We start from the raw sequence: 19528 nt of genomic DNA, 5'->3' as shown, positions 1-19528 counted from the left end.
AATTACAGTAGAACATGATGAAGTCCCCCCTTGTACAGTCTACTTGATACTGAAGCATCCAAATGGGGGATTTGATCTCTGCCCCTCTGCAGCCTTTCCATCTTTTTCTCTTGGTGGTGTGTGTCTTTATTACAAGTGTTCATGTATTTGGTTCATTTTTTGCAATACCACCAGAGGGGCAGGGAGTGAGAGAAGCAAGAATTACACCCAAAGGCTACCTCACTTGAACTAGTTGAAGATAAGCATTGTGCCATTTATGTTGAGCAAAAGCACTTGAGCATACAAATCTGTCCACATCATTATCTTGTTCACCATAAGAATTGGCGTTCCATGGGCATGCAGGTCTGTTGACTTAAGGATGGACTTCTGACTTTTTAAAAATACATTCCTTGAGCAAGAAGCATCTTGGCATGGAGAGCAAAGAGCAGTACCATATGGATGTGCTGGTGGTGATTTGTTTCTGTGCCAAGCAGTGACTGACAAGATTGAGATTTGGGAGGATTCTGATCAGTAATACTGCTTGGCGTTGACAACGTATGTTAAACAGACACATGCTGCTTCCTGTTTTGAGGGAAATGGGACTACTTTGAAAATCTTTCAAGTCTTCTCCTTAATCAACTAGAGGTGGCCCAAATAAGTGTCTCCTCTTTCCCCCCTGCAGGACTGAACGATGCCCCGACCCCCTGTCTCCCCTCCCCTGTGGGGCTGAGCATCTCACTGGCCCCACAGGAGAGCGGCCGCTCAGGACGCAAGCAGCCAGGCACACCACCAGGCAGTGGGATCCCTGGGGCCTCCATAGAGCCACACAAAGCACGGCCAAAGAGCCTGCTCTCCCACCCCTGCATTTAAAAGGTGCTTCCCAGTATGGACCTGCTTCTCCCAGTAGTAGATGTCTTCAGTGAGTCTTGTTAATAGTTATCACTGCCTGAGATAACCTTCCCTGTGATGTAATTTGACATACTGCTGTCAGTGGGGCTTAAACATAGTAATCTTTAAAAATGATTGGGAATTTGCCCTAGAGAAAAAACTGTTATGATTAATTTCTACAAATGATAAACCACTCCTTCTTCAAAATACTGCATGCTATGAAGTGTGATTTAATCCATTTAACTACATAGCCTGATGCTTCTGACAACTGTGACTCAAATGTCATCACAGAAAGTGATATTTCAAGTGGCAGGGTGGGATTAGAAACCTGCTGAAGATTTGTCAAAGGAGAAGTAAGTACGTAATTTTTAGATAAGCGATTTGTCTACTCTAAACCACTTCCGCTGAAAAGACAGGCAGCTTAAAAGAGAAACTTACACTGTTACACTAGAAAGAGCATTTAATTGCAGAGGGGGAAAACAGGCAATCCTCTTAGTTATGATGGTAGTTAGAAAAACGTAGGATACTGGGGAATATGAGTTTTATATACAGAAGAAATAAAATTATTTTTTCCCTCAGAAAATAAGATTTCATTGAGGCTTGTATGAGGAAGGAGCCACTCTTGATATTTGGGACCTCGCAACTGCCCAATATGATGTTCTTGTTGTTGGTTCGTGTGGTTTTTTTGAAATATGAAGTAACACCATGATAGCTCATGAACTGTGTGAAAAATTTGTAAATGCAGTAAAACCTGAAACAAGCACAAAAATGTACATTCTGTGTCTTACCTAGAATTTGTGTAAGGTTACAGTCAATTATAAGTTTCATTCACATCCACCAAGTCTGAACTCAGTGCGGTTACGCTAGTAGGGAATTTGGTCCTTGTTTGGGATTATCGACGTACTTCTCTTACTGCTTTGCCAGTCCTCTAAAACTCCTGCTTGCTATTACCTATTCTGCCAGCCGAGCTGTGTAATTTACAGCTCCTTAAAGCATCCATCCACTCTGAAAGGCAATAAAACCAGTTGTATGGGGTTCTGTACTTTTCTTTTGTGTGACTGAGTCTCACATTTGATCAACTGCAATGGAAACTACATTTTGTCCAAGGGTTTGTTGCAGCAGCCCCGTGGGTCCACCTCTATCTCTGAGGAGGACCTAGCTGAAGGCTTGCCCGTGCTGTATGGACTATCCGCTATGGATACTGGCCCAGCACTGTGTTTTGTACCACCTGTAGCAGCCATGTTGTTAAGAAGTCTTCCTTCGGTCAGGCTTGTGCAGCTCAGAGATTGCAGAAGTATTCTGGAGGGCTTGGTTTGCAGTACCGCTTCATCTGATTGCTGAGGAGAAAAAGCAATAACCCTGTCTGACAGGCTGACCTTGAGCTCGTACATCAGGAGTGGAAGTTGGGCGAAAAGCACACATACCTTTTACTTCTTTGAAGTGGATTCCCAGGGAAAAAAATGAACACGAAATCTGACAATGCTTTTTTGTGGAATCATCTTTCAGAGAAGAGCTGCTCTTTGATATCTGTGATAGTTTGCTGCTCGGATCTGTCATGTTGCAGACTCTCCCTGCTAAGGTGTTTATGAAGCACAGTTAAGTGACTGCAAGCATGGCAAGGAAAGCTGAGGCCATTTTTTTCGCTGAAAGGAATTTTGCTGGAGAGCCAGTGTTTTTTTGTTTAAGTCCCCCTTTTTTGTTGCTTCTATTTTGTTTGGTTTTTCGCTGGAACCTGCAGGCTAGCTTCGCTGCAAAAGGGCCGGGTGCGCCTTTAAGAGGTGGAGGTGCCTTTGTGCAGGTTGTGCCGGGGAAGGAAGTGGCTCTGCACCGCAGGAGGCTGGCAGGAAAACGCTGGTGCTCGGCTGGCCACAACTGAAACTGCCCGTTTTCCCTCCGAGAAGGAGCAAAAAAAAATGTCACATTAGCCTCCTGTTTGGGTTTGTTGTTGTGTTTTTTTTTTCTTTTTGACACTGTCAACTGAAACGCTGTCCACCAAAGGCTGCGTTGGGGCACAGTTTGAGATGTGAAACTTGTCTAGAACTCTTTCACGGGCGGTGCTGAACTCGGAGCGGCGTGGGATAGGGGGATGCCGTTAGGAGCAATGGGCGGCCGGCAGAGGCGAAGGTCTGAACTCTTAAAAAAGACAAACAAAACCCCCCAAGCAAGCAGCCCAGGCAAGGCTGTCCCGCTGGTGACAGCGATGCCAGCTGGCAACCCGCAGCCCCCCCCGCCTGCGTGCCTCAGTTTCCCCTCCGCAGCGGAGGCCAAGCGGGAGCGCTGCGCTGGCCGCTGCCGCGCCTCTCGGCGGCTGGCGCTGCTCGCCCCGGGGACTACAGCCAGAACGGCCGCTCCAGCGGCCTGCCCCGCCGGCCGCCCCGCCTCGGGCCCGGCCCGCCCCGGCGCGGGGGGCGGCGGCCGGTCCGGAAGGAAACTCCCGGCCGCGGGGGCCGCCCGCCCCGGGCGCTGCTCCGCCGCCGAGGCTGCTCCGGACGCTAATTAGCGTGACTAGTTTGATGGATTTAGTCAACAGCATTCAGCAAACAGGGTAGGGGGGATGCAAGTGTGTACGATTTCCCAAATCTGAAGACTTTTCAGCCCCGTTGCCCTTAATGGTTTGTTACGCGGACTCGAACAAGTGTTGCTTCCAATTAATTGATCGAGGGGATTTATTTTAGTATTCTGGCTGGATGCCAGAGACGGAGGCTTTGTCCTAGCGTTTTAAGCACCACCCCTCCTTGCAAGTTTGAAATGTGAGCTGCCTGGGTGGTTTTTTTTTTTTTCCCTCCTCTCTCTTTCTCTCTCTCTTCCTTCTGGCAAAGTGGCTGTGGCTGCGTGTGTGTATGTGTGTGTGTGTGTGTGTGTGTGCGCGCGTGTGCGTGCGTGCATGAGTATGAGAGAAGCAGGGAGAGGTGTAATGGGAAAGCAAGAGATGGATCACTAGAGACAGAAAACCATCAATATCAGTAACATGCAGCTGAGGTGAGATTTTTCTGAGTGTTTGATTTTCTTAAAACCCTTTCAGAAGATTTAAAGCAGCCTTCTGCCTTGCTGTATGCTGAAGACGTACTCCTAAGCAATGTCATAGGGATGCTTACATGTATATTGCCGTTTTAGGTCTGTTCGCGTACGTGTGAAGTTTTAAAGCTTAACCTGATTCTCTTTATTGTCTCTAGAGGGTTGTAGCTTGAGCACAAATAGCCTGTTGGCAAGTACGGTATGAGCCCATTAGCAAGACTCCATCTGTGATTGGTTTTGCCTGGAAACCGGGAGACAAGCAATGAATAATTGATGTGTGTTGTGCAGTAGCTGGACAGGCAAAGAGGAGAGAGAGAGAGGGAGAAACAGAGCAGGGTGCCCTCAGAGGGGGGAGAGCGAACAAGCTTGAAAATAGCTACTGGCTGCCTTGTGCTGAGATGAAGGCAACCCCGGCTGTCTTTGTTCTGCACTGGCTGGTTTCTGCCTAGAAGTGTTTGCAGACATATGTGGCCTTTCTCTGCAGCAGAAGCGAGGCAGGCAAGCAGAGGAGGGGGAGCAGAGGAAGACTAGGCTTTTTGAATGAAATGTAACTTGTGGGTAAGTTGGTTTCGGGGGGGGGGAGGAAGGGGAGGGGGGCCGTACGTGTGTAAGCGGGGACGTGCGCGCGCGCGTGTGTTCGCCTCAGCCTGCCTGGGAGTCTCGTGTGTGTGTGTGTGTGTGTGTGTGCGCGCGCGCGCGCGTGCCTGAGTGTGTGTGTGTGTGTGTGTGTGTGTGTGCGCGCGCGAGCGGGGTGTGTGTGTGCCAGCGCGAGGGTGCATTGTGGGTAAGGCAGTGCTGCATGTTGTCAGAGGGGATGGCAGGCGGGCTCCGCCGGGAAACTGGGACGGGTTTGCAGACTGCCACCCTTCTGCCTTGTGGTTGCCCCCTGAGAGATTTGGGGACGCGAGAAGGACGTTCACGGCCTGCTGATTTAGCTGGACTTCACCATATTTTTATTTTAGGGGGCGAGCCGTTTAAATTTTAAAAGAATCTCGCTTATTGTATCTGCAATCGTAAAACCAAAAGGCAACAGCAATTACCAGTGGTGTTTTCTCCAACTTTAGCCTGTCTGGCACTGTCAAAACGTGATGAGCTGTTCTGCGAACAGCAATGACAATGCTGCTGCCACCATTTCATTTCTGCTGTCTTTGTAAAGACCTTGCCATGCAGAACTCGCATCTGTGGCAAGTGGTTTTAAAGAAGATCCCAAAGAAGTATTAGTATCAATGGCAGTCTCAGGTATTCAAGTTGACAAGTTTTTGCCTCTTGTGTTGGGCAGTAACAAGTGTCTTGTTTATCTCTTTGCCTGTGTAAAAACTAAAAAGATTATTCAATTCATATGATTTATGGAGTTTTCAGAAAGTTTCAAGCTAGCGATGCCAGACTGGAATTTGGGAAGCTGGTTTATTTTTTGGTTTAGTTATTTGGATTAAAGCAAATAATAACTTAAAACTGAATAAAATGGCATAGATTAATGTACAGCAAAAACAAAATGCAAGGAATCCGTACAGCTTCAGTGTTTGCAACTCGGACATTGACAGCGTGGTTTGTTGGGGAAGAGACTTGCTATTGTAGATAACAGCTCTTCGATCAGTAAAATCGCTGTGTAAAGTGAAATAGGCTTTGCCTAAAGTAGCATCAGTGATCCTATGTCCACTGAAGTCACTGTCAAAACTAGTGTTGACTTCAATCATACAAACTACTTCCCCTAAGTTCAGGTAAGCCCACGGTAAGATCTAACTGAAAATCCCTTAGTATTTGTCAAGTTTTGATTAAATAAATGCTCTCTGTAGACAGATCTCGTGGGGTGAACTGGCCAATTTGAACCCCCATTTATGACAACAACTTATCTTGGCTCATAAAACTACAGAAGATGATGTTTTTTCTGCAAATCTGTAGATTTTGGAGAGAAAAGTTACTGTGGAGACAGTTTCTTTCAAGAAGTCATGTCTCAATCAGGTTAAGCTAACCAGCTCATTAGGCTGGGATGACCTAAGAGAAACAATTAGCATGGCTGAAATCTACCTGGAAATGGAAGTACATAAAATTAAGATCCAACTAAAATTGCTCTAAGTAACATAACATTTCCTTTAATTTTCCTTCAAGTTAGAACTTTATTACAGTTATATTGGTAAAGAAAGTAATTATCAACAGCTAATCATGCATAAAAGTAGAAGCTCCTCTTAGTCGAGCAAAAGCATGTTTCCTCTGTGCTGTTACCGATCTGCTTTGCAGGATTTTGTTCCTCATTTTGCTTAGCACTTAAATCAAGATGGCAGTTAAAGTGCAGTTGCACTTGTGAACAAAAGTTTGGGTTTATGTAAATTTACTTCAGAAGAACTCAGTAACGCTTCAGTTTGAGTTTAAGCCAACAGAAAAATGTTACCAAAGGCTCAGTTTTGCATTTATTATTAAAATTTTGATTGAAAAAAATACTTAAGATTAACTTGATTCCCACCCACCCCACTTTTACCCCTTTCTGGAGGAGCCATCAGAAAATCTCTGGGGACATATGTCTGCAAATACAGTGAAATTTCATGAGTAAAGAAGTCATCTGAACGTGTGAGATACAGTTTCATGGTAGCAATTGAAAATACTGATCATAAGAGAGGTTTGAAACTTAGTCTTAAGCCATTAATCTTGTGTAGATTGTAGTAGAATGGGTGCAAATGTCAGATCTGTTTGTGTCAATGTCTCAGTGGTCCTGGCAGAAATATTGCTGTGTTCATACTTCAGTGAAACATATGCAGTCTTATTGGTATTACTTGTGCTGAAAGTAGCATTTAGTCCTGGAACCCTTATGCTGGATGCTCCAGGAACACCCAAGAAAGCTAGTCCCCATGTAGGGTACAGGGGACAGCTGTTGGTTCCAAAGCAAAAAAGAAGAGCGTGCAAACTAACAATGAGAGAATAATAGAGGATACTTTGGGCTCAATTAATAAACAATTTGTTGTTGTAGTAACAGGTACTGTATTAATTACAGTGAGATAATTTAGAGAGAATGGTCTGGCAAAACAGGCCTTCTGTTGCCATAAAGGTTAGTATAGCAATTAGATTAAGAGAATCTCTGAATCCAGCCCCCCAAAACCCCCCAATTAGAAGATGTGTAACTAAGACAATAGTAGTTTTCTGTGTCACAAAGTAAGCTGAGGACACAGAAGTTCCCATGTTACCCTCAGTTGTCACTGGGGCTGTGACAACGCAAGGCTGCTTTCTCATGACCAAGACACCAGCAAGAGGGATATTACTTATCAACAGCAATGAAAAATCTTACTAGAGTGCAGCCAACAGGAAACTGTCACTCTGTGGGATTTTACAATTGTAATTTCTGTTTTCTCTCATGACTAGAGAAAAGACAGAACATTTTATTAAACAGCAAAAGAGCTAACCAGGAGAAAACAAATAAACCCAAAACCTTACTATGTGGAACATTGCTAAAATGATGTTCCAGACATCTCAGTGAAGATGCTCTCCGGTTTTGTTCCTCTCAGCTTGAGAACAGAGACTGCCACAGGAAATACCTTCCTCTGAGGCTGCTCTTGCAAGTGGAACTTCTGTTTTATCTTGGGTGGAACAAGCAGAAGAAGCTGCTGTTAACAGACTGCCATGAAACTGCTTGTAAGCAGCTGGACAGCAAGGCTTTCGCTCAAGGAAAAAAAATGAAAAAGAAGTGGGGAAAAGTAGCTTCCTCCCAGCGCTGCTCAGCTATTACTGCATTGTAGTTCAGAGCTATCCAAGCTAGAGCTGGATGATCTAATCTGAGTGTTAGAAGTCTAGCTGGGACATGTGGATAGCTGTGCAGGCTGAGCGGATGGTTTACTACTTCCAATACCTTGCAGGGTACAGCATATGGTTGCAGCATAGACATATCCTGGGGGTTTTAAAAATATTGCTGTAACAAATGACCCCACTGCCTGTCCTCTAAATTTCTTAGAGTTTGCTGTGGTGGTTTTCCTTGTACTGCCTTTCCAGAAGAAATCAGAAAGTTCTGTGAAAAAACACTAGACATGGCAGCTGTTTCACTGTAGCGTGGAGTTAACTTTACTGACCAAAACAAACAGATCCTTACAAAAAATAGCTAGAAGTTAACACACTGGAAAAAAAATTTTGGGTTAATATCTCTTGACTCTTCTAACAGCAGGATAGGGACAAAAATTCCACCAGGTATACCTGCTTCTAAAATGCTTTAGCAAAAGGATGTTTAGGCATATAAAACAGTTGTTCAAGAAGTAACTAAAAATCAACTTCTTAAATATCAGAACAATTTGAAGTTACTGAACAAATGCTTTTAAACGGGAATGTAAAAGGATGAGCTAGCCTTCAAATGAAATGGATGTTTCAGTAATTATCAGAGGTACACCAATGTTCAATAAAGCAAAGCAGTAATAGCTTTTAAGGCATGGTGAAGAGTGCGTATCCGTTCACCATCAATGAGAAAGCAGCCAGCCAGTCTGGCACGTACTTGGGCTCTTTCACTGAGGATTCAGTAAGGAGACAAGCCCAGCAAGAACACAGACAGGTTATTTTCCCCATTTTTAATTGGAAGTTCCCTGAAGAATTTTCTCCTTAAAATCAAGACAAGTTATAGTTACAAAATAAAATGAGTGACACTGGGACAGTAATTACTTCAGCAGTGTGGAAGGCTGCCGCTCAGCCTACCTATAATAAATATTAGACATTTCTCCAGTTCTTGACCTGGATTATTCTCAAATGTCTTGCATTCTCTGGAGTGTGTTAGTAATCCTGATTCTTTGCTTGTTGGGGTTCATTCTGTTGACAGTAATCCAATGCAACCAATGGCAGTTTTACCTATTCCAGAAAAAAAAAGTTTATTTTGTTCTCAGTTGTCTTTATTAGTACCAATAAAATGTTCAGACACCCAGCTAAGCTCGTAATTCTTGTTGTTCATTCTAACTGAAGTACAGCTCTCACCAGTTCGATGAATAACCTTTAATGGTTGTTTATCAACTACTAATCCTCTAACTGAATTTTCTTGTTAGTAGTTGGTGTTCTTTGTACCTCCTCAGTGTCCCTTACATCTCATAAATCCCTTAAATTTCAGGAGGTAGGCAAGCTGGACTCTTGCCTGTGTTGATATCCTGGAAGCAGACAAAAACCCCCAATTGTTGGTAAATACAGTCTCCTTAGAATGCTATTTGAATGTAATGTTGTACCTGGACAGGTTCCTTCTTTTGTGTGCTTATCATTAAAACTATTTGTACTGGATTTTCAAAATCATTCTGGCCTAACTTAGTTACAAATGAAGTAAGTAGATCTTCAGCAGAAGCAGAACTCGGGCAATGTGCGATGCTCATTAAAATCACTCCTTTACTTATATTCTTGGGTATCTTCTCTTACTCAAACCCAAGAAGGTAACAGAGAGCACTAATAGGAGATTGTCACGTGACTCTCTATTCAGTACACAATTAGCTCTGCTAACCAGTTTTACTGACCTGTTGTTTGTTTTAGTGGTTGAATATATTTAACATTTGATTAACAACCTTATTTCTGCATTAGTAAGAAGTAGGAAAAGAAAAAAATGCTGTGTGGTTTTTTGCTGCTTATCCATAATCTAGCCAGACTTCAAAGAAGGGTGTTAACAGTACTTTTACTGTCTTATCTACTGATACTATCCAACTGTTTAAGAAAGTTGAGTTGTTCAAGCATCACCCTAACACCACGGATTTCGGAGGAGCCTGTCATGATTTACTTATTCATACAGATTGCAGTGGCTTATGTAGTCTTGATCCTGCTTGATCTGCCAGCAGTATTTGCTTCTATTGATCACAGGCTGTTATTTGACTGCCTTGAGCAGCTTGTAGGTCTCACTGGTTCTGTTAATGGGGTCTACAACGGATACTTTTCAACGTTCTCATTTTGTTGCTGTCAATAGTTTTACAAGCAACCTTCCCGCTCAGATGTGCCACAGGGTGCCACAGATGTGCCACACGCCCTTTGCATTTTTTGATAAGTTTGGTAATACCTTACTGAACTTTGGTGCTGTAACTGGGGTTCTGTCCAGGTTTGGCTGTTAGCTCTGATTTATAATGCATGTTTGGCAGTGTGCCTGGCTGTCATGTTTGGTTTTAAGTGTGCAAAAACTCCTCCTCTCCTAGGTGTAATAAAATGGCATATTTTTGGAAGTAAGCACCAGTCCTTCATGTCCCTACGTACCTTTTCATCCATATGCATTCCTACTGTTTTTCTAGCATTAGGGCAATTAAGAGGTTAGTCTGGAAGAAACTTCTAAGCCATGTCATCTTCTTGCACGTAGGCAAGCACTGTTAAATTGTCCTGTTCCAGTCAGCTTTCCAAATGGCTATATATGTTTTCTAACTGTTCCTCAGGGTTGAAATACTGTAATTCCTTAATTGACTGATTTACCTGAAAGGTCCTTCAGGTGACTATCTGAAGTAATTTGTGGCTGTCAAGAAATAAGCTTCATTAGACAAAAGTTGCATTAGAGTCAGGTTAAAAACGGAAACGTTCATGTAAGCTTTTATATGGTCTTAGTCCATTAGAAACCAGGGATTTTAATCTTTTTACTAAATGACTTTATGGCTTGCAAATATACTTTTAAGCTCTTTGAAAAGTAGAAGCATAGATGGTCCTTGTGTATTTGTGTTTCTGCTTTTAATATGAGGGTGACCTTCTTCTGAACATGCAGTTAAACTTCTTTCTGTTATTTTTTGTGGCTCCTTGTATCATTTTCATAGCAAAATGGCCCAGCAGATGGTGTTTGAGTAGAAAGAGGAGATAGCCAGTGACTGGCTTTTTGAAGAAGTATTTGAGATGGAGAATTATGAGGGCCAAATGGTTTTACTTGTAAGGAACACATTTAATACATGATGATCCACTGTTTTCAGCCTTCCATACAGACATTTTTACATTTGGTGAGACTAGGATGTTGGCTTTCTGGCTTGCCTGACATTCAGCAAGCTGCTTCTCTGTCTCTACATCTACAAAAAATATCAGGGGGTATTTATTCTCTCATAGAGAGAGTTTTGGACTTAGAGTTAGTTGATCATTAGTATGTAACACCCCATAATCTTAGATTATGTATTTTGCAATAAACAGAATAGAAGATACAGTTTATAATTTCTGCTAAGTTAAGAGTAGGTTATACGAGATCAGAAAAAGGAATTTTTAAAGCCCCGTCTTAAATGTTGATTTAAAAGGGCTCAGTTGAAGCACTCACGAATTATGTTGCAAAGGCAAAAATGTCTTTCTTGTTAAATGACTGTAATCTAAAATGTTACAGAGAGCTAAATGATTTATTGATGTCTATTTCTGAGGCATTTACCTGCACCTGTAGCCAGCCCATTCAATTTATTTGGCTTCCTGACAAATTAGTAAGCTATTTGTATGTCAGATTTGGTCAGTAGTGAAGTCCCTCCTCCTTACATATTGAACAGCTTTTAATTTAATTCTTTGTGGTGTTGGCAATTTATTATCCAGATAGATGTCACTCAGAGGAGCTCTTTTAAAAAAAAGAAAAATGTGAAGATTTATTTGTGAATATCCTCATAGTGCCTTATAGAAAAGAGTATGCAGAGCAGCCTTTTTCAAGCCTTTTGCCACACACAGAGGCAATGATCTGTGTGATACCTTTCTGTTAAATAGTTTGGAATGTGAAATATTAGGTTTTATACTTAATGACTGGAATAAGGTTAACTTTGTGATTACGGCCATTGTCATTGTATCTAGACACCTTTAAGGAATGAGCAATCAAAATTACATGTTGGAGTTGCAACTGCATAAATGTGTTGCATAAATACTCTCAGGCAGAGTTGAAGTGTGCGTTGCCACCTGCAGTGATTACACCACTGTTCTTGAACAAGTTTTGTGGGGTATTTAAGGCAAAATTATTGTGTCTTCCTAAATTGTTTTAACTGTTGGCTCAGATCCTCATCACGGTGAGATCTAAGTGTTACTTTTCAAAGACAGAATGCTATACTGTTACAGAGGCAATTGCAGGTTGCCTGACCTTAGCTGCCAGGATGTCTCTTGCCTTACTGCTCTGCTGTGGCACTGCTGCTGCTACTGGCTGCACAGCAGCTGCTGGTGTTTCCCAGCTGAAGAGGACTAGTGAAATCTATTGTATGGGTGTGTTTTCTTAACCTTAATTAATCCAGTCTTGCACTTTGTGAATTTTAAGTAACATATGAAATTTGGGCTTTAATATAGCAGAGGATTTTCATGTCATGTGAGCATGCCCAGTGCTGGCCACCTGATTCTGCTAGGGCTCCCTGGGACTGCAGTTGGTTGAAAGACCCAACTATGTTTTTTCTCCTCTCAAACAGCGCCATGGTTGCTAGTTAACTTTGTTGGCACTGTACAGCTTGAAATGTTTTATGGTCTTACATCTACTTAACCTTTAATGTTTTCTGTCAACATCTATCATGACCTGGTGGCCTGTGGTTAGTAAAATGTGCCCTTGCAGGCTGCCAGATACTGTAATGGAATTAGGCCTTTAAAATTATCAGACCTGTCAAAGGGGCTTACAATCCAGTGAGAGCTTTAAGTGGTTTCTTACCTCCACTTGAACACATATTTGACCTGTTTGAAGTGTTTTTTCTTGCTTGTTTTGATTTTACTTCCTATTAATGCTTTTAAAACTGGGGCGGGGAGGAGGGGGAAGAAAAAAAATTGTTTCCTGGGCATCTTTATGAGGAGTTTCCTCAGTTCTGTCCCAGATGTCTTTTTTTGGTTTCTTTTCTCTCTCTTGCACTTGTAGATTAAGCTCTGCAGGTATTTCAGTGGGAACTTCTTCTCCTAAGTAAGGGAATAAGGACACTTCATTATATGCATTAGTCAGTGTGCACCGAGGGCTGACACAAGTCAGGAGGGAATGTCAGGCTTGCTTTGGGGGTTGGACTCAACATAGTGCTCACATAAGGTGTGGAACCGACACCTCTCGAAACGAATGTCCTCTGCAGACCAAGTGTGGGAAGGACAGTAGCACTGCAGTTATTCATATTTACCACTTCTGTGCTTTATCCTGAGCAGAGGATAGTACTAGAGATGCGAGATGGTTTACCTTTTGCTAGTTAGTTTTCAATTACCAGTGGAAATACTGAAAGTAGTTTTGTAGCACCTTGGTGGTCTCCCTGTGATTATGACACAGTGCTTGGTGGTCATTAAGACTGTGAGAGATTCTGTAATGTTTCTGAACTGAGAGATACTACATGGGTCATATCCGATAGAAATTGAAACGTGCAGTAGCGGAGGCGATTTGACCATGTCGCATACAGCCTGTAGCTGAGTTTGGCAAGTCACCTTATCTGAGTCTGTTTCCCGAGTCCCACTTCAGAGCAGTTTTCTGTCTTTGTGAGGTTGTTGCATTTGAGCTGCTTGCTTCAAATTGCTGCAAGTTGTTAATACTGCTTTTTTTAGTTAAAGGGTGATCCAACTTTGGCTTCTGAAGTAGTGCCATGCTGACTCAGTTTCTTACCACCAGCAGGGTGATGCAAGGTGAGGAAAGACAATAAAGCTAATAAAATGCTGCTGTTTGAAAATACATCTTGTTAGAGACCTTATACATAAGTGATAGAGGGAAATGCACTGCAGCCATTTCATTTGCAAGGAAAAGACCTTCTATTACAGAGACTTTTTTACATCTGCACTGTTCTCATACAGCACAATCAAGCAAGGTGAAAGAAAATGTGGTCCTGCTACTAAACTGTGTGTAGGCATTAGTCTCATAAATAAAACAAATTTTTAAAAAAAGTTTGGGTTGTCTGAGGTGACATTAATTGAGACAGATGCTGGAACAAATTGGCCTCTGAGCAAGGAGGACAAATAGACAAACACCCATCCTCCAGGAAAGTAACTCCTGTTTAATGTTTTAGAGCAATTGCACTTAATACTAAAACCTGAGCTGGAACCCTGCAGAATGCTGACACTCCTACAGTTACAGGTGTACTCTTTTCTTTGGCATACAAATCCCAAGAATCTCTCAGGGTCCCCACTGCACTAAGCAAGAAGAGATGGAGATGTAGGAATGAAATCAGTCAGCAGGCAGCCCTGGAGAGTGTCATGAGACGGGCTGTCCTTTCTGATCCAAGAGCTTGAGTATATTGATGGCTTATATTTTTACTTCATGACAGTCTAGTGAATGATCTCATCAGCTGTTGCTAGCAGATGCAAAAATGATGAGCTTGTGGTAGCAAGACAGACATGACACTGTTTTCTGTGCTTGTCTTGTGATACAAGTAACAGACATGTCATCGACAGTTTTCTTTTTGAATAAAATTGTCCACAGCATTTTGGAAGGGTTCAAAGTAGATTAGAATTAATTGCTTAGTGGAGGGAGAGGAGAGGACCCCTCCCAGGCAGTAGCTGCCCATTGGTGAAAATTTGGGATTCTTTCTGGCTCCTGGGAAATGGATGTTTTAAAGGTTGTATAGCTGTGTTAAGAGGAAGTACCTGAACTGTTGCTATTTCTACTTTCATGGCAAAGACATGATAACGGCTTGGAAAAAATGGGGAACAATGAATGTCTTCTTTCAGTACTCACTGTTGTTTATTTAGCTGGATCACAAAGACCTCAGATACCTACAATTTAATAGGCTTTTATTAAACAGCAAGGAAAAAGCAGTGTATGCAGTCAGGCAAGCAGCTTTCCGCAGTGGCCAGATTCATCAGTCCTGATTCTCTGCTGTGTTCTTCTTAGTGTCAAGTCAAGCAAAGTTGATGCAGGTCCCTGGAAAATGGGACTTCTGTCAATGTTTAGGTTATTTTATCCTCAGTGTTGATTCCCAGTTGTGACGGTTTCTGTTACTAGTATGTTTACTTTGAGCTTCCTACACTCAGAGTTTGCCTAAGTCATCCAAAATACTGGGTGACAGATACTTTACTTGAAATATGCATTTGGTTTTCCAGCCATTTCATCAGTTTAAGGATGTACAAATTGCAAAAGGTGTCAGGGTGACCCAAAGAAGATTGAAATGCGGGAATTTATTTGAATGAGGCAGAGCCTGATTATAAAATAATACTGTATGAGTTAAATATTTCTTGTTCTAGTGGAGTCCTAAGTAGTAGCCTGAGCATTTCCTCTGCAGCTCAATTCTGCCTACTTTCAACTCTGTGTTTAATATATAATGGCACTTTCCCCTAACATTGCCTCACTTATTGCTTCTGTGCCTGCATTTGTGCAGTACCCTGTCAAAATGTCTGTCTAACTGCAATATGAAAATTAATTAATGTCTTAGTGTAAAAGTAATATTTATTATTCATTGTCTTTACACTGAAATGTCTCTGTATTTGTTGATCTTCGCAAAGCATGTCAAACAGCTGGTAATTTTTCAAAAATCGCACTTTAGATAGTGCTTGTTACCTTAAACTTAAGGCTAATTGTGGCTCTTGGTTTTCTATCAGTGGAATCACCATAAGCCACCCTTCTAATTTATGCCATTTCAAGCTGTTGTACAGTTTCACTCATAGTGTTTGGCAAATTTTTCAAAGTCTTCTTCAGAGGACTTTAGATTGTTAACAGACTAAGGCATTTTTAAAAATTTTTACCAGTTGTCACCATCTAAAACTGGAGTCTGCAGTTGAGTTTTCCCATATGTATTTTCATTGTTTGCCTAATCTGTTTTGAGATCAGTTTTGCATGAATCAAGGACCCGGAGCAGGGGGGTAGGAATCTAAGTGGCTCTCTCCAGAAGCTTCTGCTGCAGATCTCATTGATGATTAAGATATTTCTAGCCTGTCCTTAACTCCCCTTTTTCTTCCTATTACACTAGAGATTGAAGATTGTGTTACATACTGCATGAGTAGTAATATCTACATATACCAGTATTGACTCCAGTGGCAAAATAATCCATAATCAGATTTCCTCCAATGATGGTAATTTCTCTCTTAAAAGTTGGAAGATGGCTCTACCTGTGTAGGAAATAGAATAGACCTGTGTTCTGGTTTGACAGTACTGTAAGTAAGCAGGGAAAAGAGAAAAAAGAGAGAGGGGAAGAAAAGTTTACCAAACTAACAATTCTTTGGTAATTATGGAATTACTAACATTTTAATTTTAAGTTAAGCTTCGGCTGCTGTAAATTAGCCATCAGACTGGTAACTTCTGCCTGCCTTGTACAACCCCTTCATGTTTTCCTCACAGAGCTGCATATGCTTCCCTTTTTGTAAGCTGAGCTCTGAAAATTTATCTACTCTCCCCTGAACTTCAGTTTTGCATGATGTGAAAGTCATGCACCTTTTGGGAGATAGTTTGTTACTCGGTTTTAGTGATTTCTCTGAAACCTGGAAGAAAGGCATTAACCTACAGTGATAAGGAGTTTTGTGGAATGAGGATGAGGTCATCTGAAGTGACATCTACACGTAAAATTTGTGTGAGCATGGAAATGTCATTAAGGACTGTGCTTATTTACAGCTCTCAATACAGGCAAAAGTGCTAGGGTAGGTATAGTTCTACAACAAAAATGGCCTTTTGCTGATGCAGCTTGTTTCACTCAAGGAATTAGTATAAGCTGTAAGCTAGCAAGATCACTTTGCTGATACAAACTGTATTTGCAATAGGCACGTATATCAAACTTTCTGAGGGTGGTTGTGCTGGCAGAAATGAAACGGTTGGAAGGAATAGAAGAGGCAAGAAACATACTCCTGGAAGTAGCTACATCTCTTACTGCTTATGTGAACTTTCCAACCTTTTCACTAGGCACTGTTTTCTGGGCAATGCTCTGTTGTTATCTCATACTGCGTATTCAAACTCAGATTGTGCCTTTAGTTAGTCAGTGTAGTTAGTATGGAAACGTATTGGTAGTTTGTGAGGTTAGTAGGGGCGTATGTTCTAGCAAATTTGTTTCCAAAGACTCTCTCCTGGATATTCTTCAATATCTCCCTCTGAAACAGTCCTCTTCCCCATAGCATCGTTTTTCTTTGTGTCATGGATCATCCATGAATAACAGTAAACCTGACTAGTCTACAAGTTCTGTAGGGGAAAAAAAGGCTGGCTTTTAAAGATTGGTATGCAGCTGAACTACACCAAAACGTTATACAGTCATTCATGAGAGTCTTCTCAGCATTATGGAAATGCATAAATAAAGCTTTACACCTTGAGAGGTGTCTTTAGGATCAGTCTGATGCAGACCTGTATGTAACTCAGAGGTTTCAGTCCAGAAGGGCTTGATCCCACCCTGAGTTTCATTTTGAGTTTCAGATTAAAAGAACTATCAAAGAAATTATGAACTCAATTTAAGTGGGCTTGACTTTATTAACAGCAACATCTTCCATATTCTTCACTGAATTTGCAGTTGCCCAAAACTGTTGACCAAGATGCATCCCAACCCCTCTTGCTCTTTCAGCAACCTCAGCTGTGTTTCCTTTGATAATTTCCTGAAGAAGCAGTTTAGCGTGGTTTCAGTATAAAAATATTCAACTCTAGCTCTCAGTGAAAACTGGTTTTCATATATTCCCAAGGCTGCTTGGTTTTTTTTTTCCTCTTCCATGCAGTGACCTACCCTTTGGAAAGAAATTGGGACTTGCTAGAGCAAGGCATATTTGCAACTTGAGCAACTCCTGTCTAAACCACATCTGTGAGCTTTTCGTAAATGAATTAAAATGCAGTTAGGCCTTTTACACCAAAATTCATGTGGTCCATTTTTTCCAGCCAAATGGTCTTTAACTGTATTTAGAAGATCTGTTCAAAGATAAATATTGCTGCTGGTTGTCTTTTTCCAGTGTTGGTTTGCTTCTGTAGAAATGTGATCATTTATTTTTTTACTTACCTTTTAGGTTTTGACAAATAAACCAGTATTTGGATCAAATCACAATAACATGGGACAACCTCTTTCTATATGCTGGCAATTTAAGTGTAATAATTATTTCTAGTATTTGATAATACCTTGTCTGGAATATCATGTTTAGCCTCTTTAAACATCTTGTTAATCCAGCACTAATGGACTGTTGACGTTACAGTTAAGTGAATCCAACCCGTAAAATGATAATCCAGTGATTGACCAATCCGTTAGCCAAGGTGGGGCTAGAATTCATCCTCATATGGAGCCAGTTTGCAGAGCAGTGTACTTTCCCTACCTGGGGAAGCCTGTGCTGAACTCAGAAATGTAACATTTGTCAGTTCTGATGTACCCCTGTGCATGTGCAGGCAGGGAGCCACAATGCAAGTTACTTCGGCTATTTTGCTGTAGGTAGTTTTTCCATTTGAAAATTAATCATGTTTTCATCTGCATGCTGGTTGCTTGAAATAACAATTTAGAGTAAAAACATATCGGTGATTTGTTTTGGTTTTAATAATTATAGAATTCAGCTGTTTATCATAAACTGAATTCTTTTCATTTCTGTTAATGACTATTAAAAGTTTCTATTTTCATTGGAACAGAAGAAGTGGGAAAATGTACATTCAGGCAAAACGTTACAGCTGAAGTCCTGCAAAAAGCTCAGGTTAGGTGAATTGCACTCAGGACTGGGACCTGCTGTGTGCGAGTAACCAGCACAGCAGTCCTGATCCACACACACAGCTTCACTGAAAATGATACGCTCCCCTCCCCACCCCCTCTCTCCGCCCTCCTCCATCTCTCCCCCCCGGCCCCCAATCTCTCTCTCTCCTCGCTCCCATGACCACCACCACCCCCCCCCCCCCCCGCCCTTCTGTCTGCAGAAAGATTGGGTCTGTCAGCAAGAAAGAAGTTGTGTGGTCTCTTTGGGCTGCATAACTAAAGGTGCATAACTACATGTAATCCAATTCTGGAATAAAGACAGCTGAATAAACAGTTATAACACCCAAAACATAAGCAGGATAGTTGAAGTCCATGAACATAGGGATAACAAAATGCCAATACACAAACCCTGGTAGGCAACACACCTGAATCTGATGTCAGTCAGGGTGACGAAGAACTCCCCAAGTTAAAGAAGACACTAGGTACAGGTAAGGGGAAAATCAAGTGTCTAATAGCAATATTGAAGTTCAGATGTGCTTTTTGCTTTACAAACTTATACTTGGCATGTGAGAAGTTCAGCTAACAAAACCTTTGAAGAATTGAAGTATGAAGTGATACCAAAATTTTGTCTCAGTTTGAGAACAGGTTTTCAAGATTTCTCTCTTGCTCGGGGAATGGGCTGGCCAATGTTCTGGTAGGCCTGTGCGCGCAGGCAGATAGGCAAATGTACCTGCCTGACTTTTCTGCATGACAGCTGTACACATTAGTCTGCATTTGCTATCTCAGTCTCTCTTGTGCCATGTGTTCTTTTTCTTTAAATAAACAGGTATATAATAGTTAGGACAGATGTGAATAGCAAAATGGCGTAAACAGAGGAATGATTTGGAACAAGACTAAAATGATTAATCTTGACACCAGTAGTCTTAACCAGTTTATGATAGAACTGAATTAGTACATGCTGTACTGTTTCTTTCACTGTCCCTGTCAATGGAGGGGTATCTTTAATCAACTTGTAATTTTAGTTTCTGTCTGTCTGCTTATGACTCATTAGTCTTTGTAATTCCATCCTTTTTGAGCTGAGCGGCTTGTATATTGCTTACTAATATGCTTCAAGAGTGTTGCAGATTAGGTGTGTAGATGGTCTAGTCAGTCTCTGCAGCAGAGAGGCTCATGCAACTGTTTTTGTTTTGTTTAACTTAATTTAACCATTACAGACTCATTGAGGTAAATACTTTTTT

At 41.6% G+C, this 19528-nt stretch overlaps 1 protein-coding gene and 1 long non-coding RNA gene across 15 annotated transcripts in view; one reads left to right on the top strand and one right to left on the bottom strand.

The window, feature by feature from the left end:
- The window catches only part of ZMIZ1 (zinc finger MIZ-type containing 1), a 364045-nt gene that overhangs the window by 263782 nt on the left and 80735 nt on the right, over positions 1 to 19528 (top strand). The window contains exons 1-2 of one of the 14 annotated variants that reach the window (XM_052798275.1): positions 3702 to 3846; positions 4367 to 4440. The exons of 10 other annotated variants lie outside the window; for them this stretch is intronic. The gene's annotated coding sequence lies outside the window, so the exon portion shown is untranslated. Of the gene's footprint in view, positions 1 to 3311; positions 3413 to 3701; positions 3847 to 3920; positions 4441 to 19528 lie in introns of those variants that run through there. 3 more of the 14 variants (XM_052798276.1, XM_052798272.1, XM_052798273.1) reach the window with 3 other exon arrangements.
- LOC128146707 (uncharacterized) lies at positions 1589 to 3239 on the bottom strand. The gene is made up of 2 exons (XR_008236825.1): positions 2292 to 3239; positions 1589 to 2204 (listed from the first exon to the last, which is right to left on the bottom strand). It is a non-coding gene; the product is annotated as an uncharacterized LOC128146707 (long non-coding RNA).

This window comes from Harpia harpyja, chromosome 10 (assembly GCF_026419915.1).
Source record: "Harpia harpyja isolate bHarHar1 chromosome 10, bHarHar1 primary haplotype, whole genome shotgun sequence".
Lineage (NCBI taxonomy): Eukaryota > Metazoa > Chordata > Aves > Accipitriformes > Accipitridae > Harpia > Harpia harpyja.
This window is presented reverse-complemented; position numbering and strand designations above follow the sequence as displayed.